The 7,885-nt window shown below is 39.7% G+C and overlaps 1 pseudogene; it reads right to left on the bottom strand.

The window, feature by feature from the left end:
- Nucleotides 1-3,753: 3,753 nt before the first annotated feature.
- Nucleotides 3,754-4,609, bottom strand: LOC132417972 (coiled-coil domain-containing protein 50 pseudogene; annotated as a pseudogene).
- Between the last annotated feature and the right edge of the window lie 3,276 nt (nucleotides 4,610-7,885).

The following is a 7,885-nucleotide window of genomic DNA, read 5'->3' as shown; positions in this document are numbered from 1 at the left end:
TAAATGAATTACTCAAGGGATTTGGGTTCTAGTTCCTCTCAGCATCAGTTTTTTCATTAGTAAAGTCAGGATAAGGTATGCTCTCAGTGATTTGTGAAATTCAGGAAATAATAGTGTTTTCAGTCGTGATCTTTAGAATTAGATAGATCTAAATTGGACCTTTGATTTTAAAACTTACTTTCTCAGGATCTCTGGCATATAGTTTAGTCTCTCTGAGCCTCATTTTCCTCATATGTAAACCACATCATTAATTATGATAATTAGGTAAGAAATGGTATGGAAATTTACTTTTAAAATGGCTGACACATCTTACAATGCTCCTCTCCTTTCCTTCATAGATTTTTTTTTAACAACTTTATTGGAGTATAATTACTTTACAACGGTGTGTTAGTTGCTGCTGTATAACAGTGAATCAGCTATATGTATACATATATCCCCATATCCCCTCCCTCTTGAGCCTCCCTCCCACCCTCCCTATCCCACCCCTCTAGGTGGTCAAAAAGCACTGAGCTGATGCCCCCGTGCGATGCAGCTGCTTCCCGCTAGCTATCAATTTTATATTTAGTAGTGTATGTATGTCAGTGCTACTCTCTCACTTCGTCCAGCTTACCCTTCCCCCTCCCCGTGTCCTCAAGTCCATTCTCTACGTCTGCGTCTTTATTCCTGTCCTGCCCCTAGGTTCTTCAGAACCATTTTTTCTTTTCTTTTTTTTTAGATTCCATATATATATATATTAGCATATGGTATTTGTTTTTCTCTTTCTGACTTACTTCACCCTGTATGACAGACTCTAGGTCCACCCACCTCACTGCAATTAACTCAATTCATTTCTTTTTATGGCTGAGTAATATTCCATTGTATACATGTGCCACATCTTCTTATCCAGTCATCTGTCGATGGACGCTTAGGTTGCGTCCATGACCTGGCTATGGTAAATAGTGTTGCAATGAACATTGGGGTACATGTGTCTTTTTGAATTATGGTTTTCTCTGGGTATATGCCCAGTAGTGGGATTGCTGGGTCATATGGTAATTCTATTTTTAGTTTTTAACGAACCTCCATACTGTTCTCCATAGCGGTTGTATCAATTTACATTCCCACCAAGAGTGCGAGCAGGTTCCCTTTTCTCTACACCCTCTCCAGCATTTGTTGTTCGTAGATTTTTTGATGATGGTCATTCTGACTGGTGTGAGATGATATCTCATTGTAGTTTTGATTTGCATTTCTCTAATGATCAGTGATGTTGAGCATTCTTTCATGTGTTTGTTGGCAATCCGTATGTCTTCTTTGGAGAAATGTCTATTTAGGTCTTCTGTCCATTTTTGGATTGGGTTGTTTGTTTTTTTGATATTGAGCTGCATGAGCTGCTTGTATATTTTGGAGATTAATCCTTTGTCAGTTCCTTCGTTTGCAAATATTTTCTCCCATTCTCAGGGTTGTTTTTTTGTCTTGTTCAGGGTTTCCTTTGCTTTGCAAAAGCTTTTAAGTTTCATTAGGTCCCATTTGTTTCTTTTTGTTTTTATTTCCATTTCTCTAGGAGGTGGGTCAAAAAGGATATGGCTGTGATTTATGTCATAGAGTGTTCTGCCTTTGTTTTCCTCTAAGAGTTTTATAGTGTGTGGCCATACATTTAGGTTTTTAATCCATTTTGAGTTTATTTTTCTGTATGGTGTTAGGAAGTGTTCTAGTTTCATTCTTTTACATGTACCTGTCCAGTTTTCCCAGCACCACTTATTGAAGAAGCTGTTTTTCCCCATTGTATATTCTTGCCTCCTTTATCAAAGATAGGGTAACCATAAGTGTGTGGGTTTATCTCTGGGCTTTCTATCCTGTTCTATTGATCTATATTTCTGTTTTTGTGCCAGTACTATACCGTCTTGATTACTGTAGCTTTGTAGTATAGTCTGAAGTCCGGGAGGCTGATTCCTCCAGCTCTGTTCTTCTTTCTTAAGATTGCTTTGGCTGTTCGGTGTGTTTTGTGTTTCCATACAAATTGTGAAATTTTTTGTTCTAGTTCTTGAAAAATGCCATTGGTAGCTTGATAGGGATTGCATTGAATCTGTAGATTGCTTTGGGTAGTATAGTCATTTTCACAATGTTGATTCTTCCAACCCCGAAACATGGTATATCTCTCCATCTATTTGTATCATCTTTAATTTCTTTCATCAGTGTCTTACAGTTTTCTGCATACAGGTCTTTTGTCTTCTTAGGTAAGTTTATTCCTAGGTAATTTATTCTTTTTGTTGCAGTGGTAAATGGGAGTGTTTTCTTGATTTCACTTTCAGATTTTTCAACATTAGTGTATAGGAATGCAAGAGATTTCTGTGCATTAGTTTTGTATCCTGCTACTTTACCAAATTCATTGATTAGCTCTAGTAGTTTTCTGGTAGAATCTTTAGGATTCTCTATGTATAGTATCATGTCATCTGCAAACAGTGACAGTTTTACTTCTTCTTTTCCAATTTGGATTCCTTTTATTTCTTTTTCTTGTTTGATTGCTGTGCCTAAAACTTCCAAAACTATGTTCAATAATAGTGGAGAGAGTGCGCATCCTTTTCTTGTGCCTATTGTGCTATTAGAGGAAATGGTTTCAGTGTTTCACCATTGAGAATGATGTTGGCTGTGGGTTTGTCATATACGGCGTTTATTATGTTGAGGTAAGTTCCCTCTATGCCTGCTTTCTGGAGAGTTTTTATCGTAAATGGGTGTTAAATTTTGTTGAAAGCTTTTTCTGCATCTATTGAGATTATCATATGGTTTTTATCCTTCAGCTTGTTAATATGGTGTATCACATTGATTGATTTGTGTATATTGAAGAATCCTTGAATTCCTGGGATAAACCCCCCTTTATCATGGTGTATGATCCTTTCAATGTGCTGTTGGATTCTGTTTGCTAGTATTTTGTTGAGGATTTTTGCATCTATGTTCAACAGTGATATTGGTCTGTAGGTGTCTTTTCTTTTTACATCTTTGTCTGGTTTAGTATCAGGGTGATGGTGGCTTCGTGGAATGAGTTTGAGAGTGTTCATTCCTCCCTCTGCTATATTTTGGAAGAGTTTGTGAGGGATAGGTGTTAGCTCTCTCTAAATATTTGATAGAATTCACATGTAAAGCCATCTGGTCCTGGGCTTTTGTTTGTGGGAAGATTTCTAATCACAGTTTCAATTTCAGTGCTTGTGATTGGTCTGTTTATATTTTCTATGTCTTCCTGGTTCAGTCTCAGAAGGTTGTGCTTTTCTAAGAATTTGTCCATTTCTTCCAGGTTGTCCATTTTATTGATATATAGGTGCTTGTAGTAATCTCTCATGATTCTTTGTATTTCTTCAGTGTCAGTCATTACTTCTCCTTTTTCATTTCTAATTCTGTTGATTTGAAACTTCTCCCTTTTTATCTTGATGAGCCTGGATAGTGGTTTATCAATTTTGTTTATCTTCTCAAGGATCATCTTTTTTTTATTATTTCTTATATTCTTTTATTCTGCATTGCATCCAAACATTGTGTTACTTTGATCATTATCTCCACAAGATTCTAATTGCTAAATAAAGCCTATTCCCTAGATATCAATTCTCCATACATAACGAAAATGGCATTTTATAGAGCTCTTAGATACTATATCCCAGGAAGCATATGCAGCATAAAGGTGGCCAATATTCAGAAGCTAGATTTTCTTGTACTGCCCAAGTGATCAGGAATAACCAAAACATTTTAAATGAATGAAAATTATTTATGGTCTAAAAAACACTTGAGGATAAATCTGAGGAATACAAAATATAGGAGAAAAAAATAAGCATGGAACGCATTCTGTATCATCCAGTAATTTTGCTACAGTGAGTCTGTTTTCAAGACAGGTTCCTAGGTTTTTACGGCTTATAATGTAAACCTTTATGAGAAGACTCTGACTTTGAGAAATGACGTGTGGAATTATGCTGGTTTGTAAAATGAGTGTAATCTGAATCCTCAGCCTCTGTCATGGTAGGTGGTAGTGGCCGTGCTGGCCTGTCATTCTTAGAATGGTGAGGTTCATCACTCTCTTTTGACTTTGAGTGTGCTGATTTAGCTGTCTTGGGCTTCCACTCGGGGTCATGCTTTCTTTTGTCCAAAGACGATTTCTCCCATTCCCTGGCTTTCCTGTAAGCTTTCTTTTCTTCAGCCATTAGAAGTCTAGCGATTTCCTCATCCTGAGCTACCTGAGCTCCTCTCCTGTCCACCTGGGTAGCCAAAATTTCTTCTTCTTGCAGTTTTCTGGCAATTTCAGCATCATACCATTTCTGACCCCCTGTTGGTCACTCGTGATGGAGTAGAGACCGCTTCCTTCATCAACCTGGGCTTCATTCCTCCATCTTCATAATAGTAACCATCACCATAAGTGTTGGCTCCAGGGGACTCTAGAAAGTGTTTTTTCGCTTTTTCTCTTCCTGTAACTCTTTTTCTTGCAAGAGTCGAGCTATGTCCTCATCCTTCTTCTCCTGAATGCGTCGTCTCTCGGCCTCAATAGCCAGCTTCTCCTGAATCTCCTGAGCAATTTCAGTCTTGTTGTTCACTGAGCTTTATGGAGACTGAGTAATCAACTTCCATGATTTTCCCATGCAATTCTACTTTACCTCTCCATGGTGCTAATCCGGGCTCCGAAGGCTCCGCTGCGCTCCCCTCCCTGCCCTCTCCTGCCGGTGGCCCTGGTGAGACCTGCCGAAGCCCCCAGGGGTCCGCTTCCACGAGAGCCGAGTCCCTGCCTGCTTCTGGTCACCTTGGCCTCGCCGCCGCCCCGCCCCACCCCGCGCGCCGGTGGGGAAGGGGCTCTGGCCGGGCCGAGGTTCGGGGGGGTGCAGGAGGTGGCCTGGGGGCAAGCGTGGCCCCCAAGAATCATCTTTTAGTTTTATTGATCTTTGCTATTGGTTCCTTCTTTTCTTTTTCATTTATTTCTGATATGATATTTATGATTTCTTTCCTTCTGCTAACTTTGGGGTTTTTTTGTTTTTCTTTCTCTAACTGCTTTAGGTGTAGGTTAGGTTGTTTATTTGTGATTTTTCTTGTTTCTTGAGATAAGATTGAATTGCTATAAACTTCCCCCCCAGAACTGCTTTTGCTGCATCCCATAGGTTTTTGGTCATCATGTTTTCATTGTCATTTGTTTCTAGGTATTTTTTGATTTCCGCTTTGATTTCTTCAGTGATCTCTCAGTTATTTAGTAGTGTATAGTTTAGCCTCCATGTGTTTGTATATTTTACAATTATTTCCTGTAATTGATATCTAGTCTCATAGCGTTGTGGTCACAAAAGATACTTGATATGATTTCAGTTTTCTTAAATTTACCAAGGCATGATTTGTCACCAAGATGTGATCTATCTTAGAGAATGTTCCATGAGCACTTGAGAAGAAAGTGTATTCTGTTGTTTTTGGATGGAATGTCCTATAAATATCAATTAAGTCCATCTTGTCTAATGTGTCATTTAAAGCTTGTGTTTCCTTATTTATTTTCATTTTGGATGATCTCTCCATTGGTGAAAGTGGGGCGTTAAAGTCCCCTACTATGTTTGTCGATTTCCCCTTTATGGCTGTTAGCATTTGCCTTATGTATTGAGGTGCTCCTATGTTGGGTACATAAATATTTACAATTATTATATCTTCTTCTTGGATTGATCCCTAGATCATTATGTAGTGTCCTTCACTGTCTCTTGTAATAGTCTTCATTTTAAAGTCTATTTCGTCTGATATGAGAATTGCTACTCCAGCTTTTTTTAAATTTCCATTTGCATGGAATATCTTTTTCCATCCCCTCACTTTCAGTCTGTATGTGTTCCTAGGTCTGAAGTGGGTCTCTTGTAGACAACATATATACGGGTCTTGTTTTTGTATCCATTCAGCCATTCTATGTCTTTTGGTTGGAGCATTTAATCCATTTACATTTAAGGCAATTATTGATATATATGTTCCTATAACCATTTTCTTAATTGTTTTGGGTTTGTTTTGTAGGTCTTTCCCTCCTCTTGTGTTTCCTGCCTAGGTAAGTTCCCTTAGCATTTGTTATAAACCTAGTTTGGTGGTGCTGAATTCCCTTAGCTTTTGCTTGTCTGTAAAGGTTTTAATTTCTCCGTGAAATCTGAATGAGATCCTTGCTGGATAGGGTAATCTTGGTTGTAGGTTTTTCCCTTTCATCACTTTAAATATGTCCTGCCACTCCCTTCTGGCTTGCAGAGTTTCTGCTGAAAGATCAGCTGTCAACCTTATTGGAATTCCCTTGTATATTATTTGTTTTTCTGTTGCTGCTTGTAATATTTTTTTCTTTGTATTTAATTTTTGATAGTTTGATTAATATGTGTCTTGGTGTGTTTCTCCTTGGATTCATCCTGTATGGGACTCTCTGCACTTCCTGGACTTGACTGACTATTTCCTTTCCTATATTAGGGAAGTTTTCAACTATAATCTCTTCCAATATTTTCTCAGACCCTTTCTTTTTCTCTTCCTCTTCTTGGACCCCTATAATTTGAATGTTGGTGTATTTAATGTTGTCCCAGAGGTCTCTGAGACTGTCTTCAGTTCTTTTCATTCATTTTTCTTTATTCTGCTGTGCAGTAGTTATTTCCACTATTTTATCTTCCAGGTCTCTTATCCGTTTTCTGCCTCAGTTATTCTGCTATTGCTTCCTTCTAGAGAATTTTTAATTTCATTTATTGTGTTGTTCATCATTATTTGTTTGCTCTTTAGTTCTTCTAGGTCCGTGTTAAACATTTCTTGTATTTTCTCCATTCTTTTTCCCAGATTTTGGATATCTATTATTACTCTGAATTCTTTTTCAGGTAGACTATCTATTTCATCTTCATTTGTTTGGTGTGGTGCGTTTTTACCTTGTTCCGATTTCATCTGCTGCATATTGCTCTATCTTCTCATTTTGCTTAACTTATTTACTGTGTTTGGGGTCTCCTTTTCGCAGGCTGCAGGTTTGTTCTTGTTTTTGGTGTCTGCCCCCAGTGGGCAAGGTTGGCTCAGTGGCTTGTGCAGGCTTCCTGGTGGAGGGGACTGCTGCCTGTGTTCTGGTGGGTGGGGCTGGATTTTGTCTTTCTGGTGGGCAGGGCTGCGTCCATTGGTGTGTTTTTGGGTGTCTGTGAACTTAGTATGATTTTAGGCATCCTCTCTGCTAATGGGCGGGGTTGTGTTCCTGTCTTGCTAGTTGTTTGGCATGGGGCGTCCAGCACTGGAGCTTGCTGGCTTTGGGTGGAGCTGGGTCTTAGCATTGAGACAGAGATCTCTGGGAGAGCTCTCGCCGACTGATATTACGTGGGGCCAGGAGGTCTCTGGTGGTCCAATGTCCTGAACTCAGCTCTCCCACCTCAGAGGCTCAGGTCTGACACCGGGCCGGAGCACCAAGACCCTGTCAGTCACACAGCTGCCTTGAGTCATGTGTACTGTGTTTTGATGGTTTCAACACCACAGTGCTCTCTCAGGGCTGCCTACTTGAAGTAGCTTCCACTGTGGAAACTCCCTTCATAGAATTTTAACGGAGCAATTTGTGTAATTGTTTAAAAATTTGCTCTCCCACTATCTTGTATCCCATCTTCTTGCAAAATACTCTGTACAAAATGCCCTCAGTAGGGCTTCCCTGGTGGCACAGTGGTTAAGAATCCACCTGCCAGTGCAGGGGACACGGGTTCGAACCCTGGTCCAGGAAGATCCCACATGCCGTGGAGCAACTAAGCCTGTGCTCCACAAGTATTGAGCCTGTGTGCCACAACTACTGAAACGTGTGCACCTAGAGCCCGTGCTCTGCAACAAGCACTGCAATGCGAAGCCCAGGCACCACAATGAAGAGTAGCCCCCACTCACCACAACTAGAGAAAGCCCGTACGCAGCAACGAAGACCCAGTGCAGCGAAAAATAAATAAATTTATTT

The sequence above is a fragment of the Delphinus delphis genome, chromosome 2, assembly GCF_949987515.2.
Source record: "Delphinus delphis chromosome 2, mDelDel1.2, whole genome shotgun sequence".
In the NCBI taxonomy this organism is placed as follows: Eukaryota; Metazoa; Chordata; class Mammalia; order Artiodactyla; family Delphinidae; genus Delphinus; species Delphinus delphis.
The sequence above is the reverse complement of the archived record's forward strand: the minus strand, read 5'-3'. Positions and strand labels throughout refer to the sequence as shown.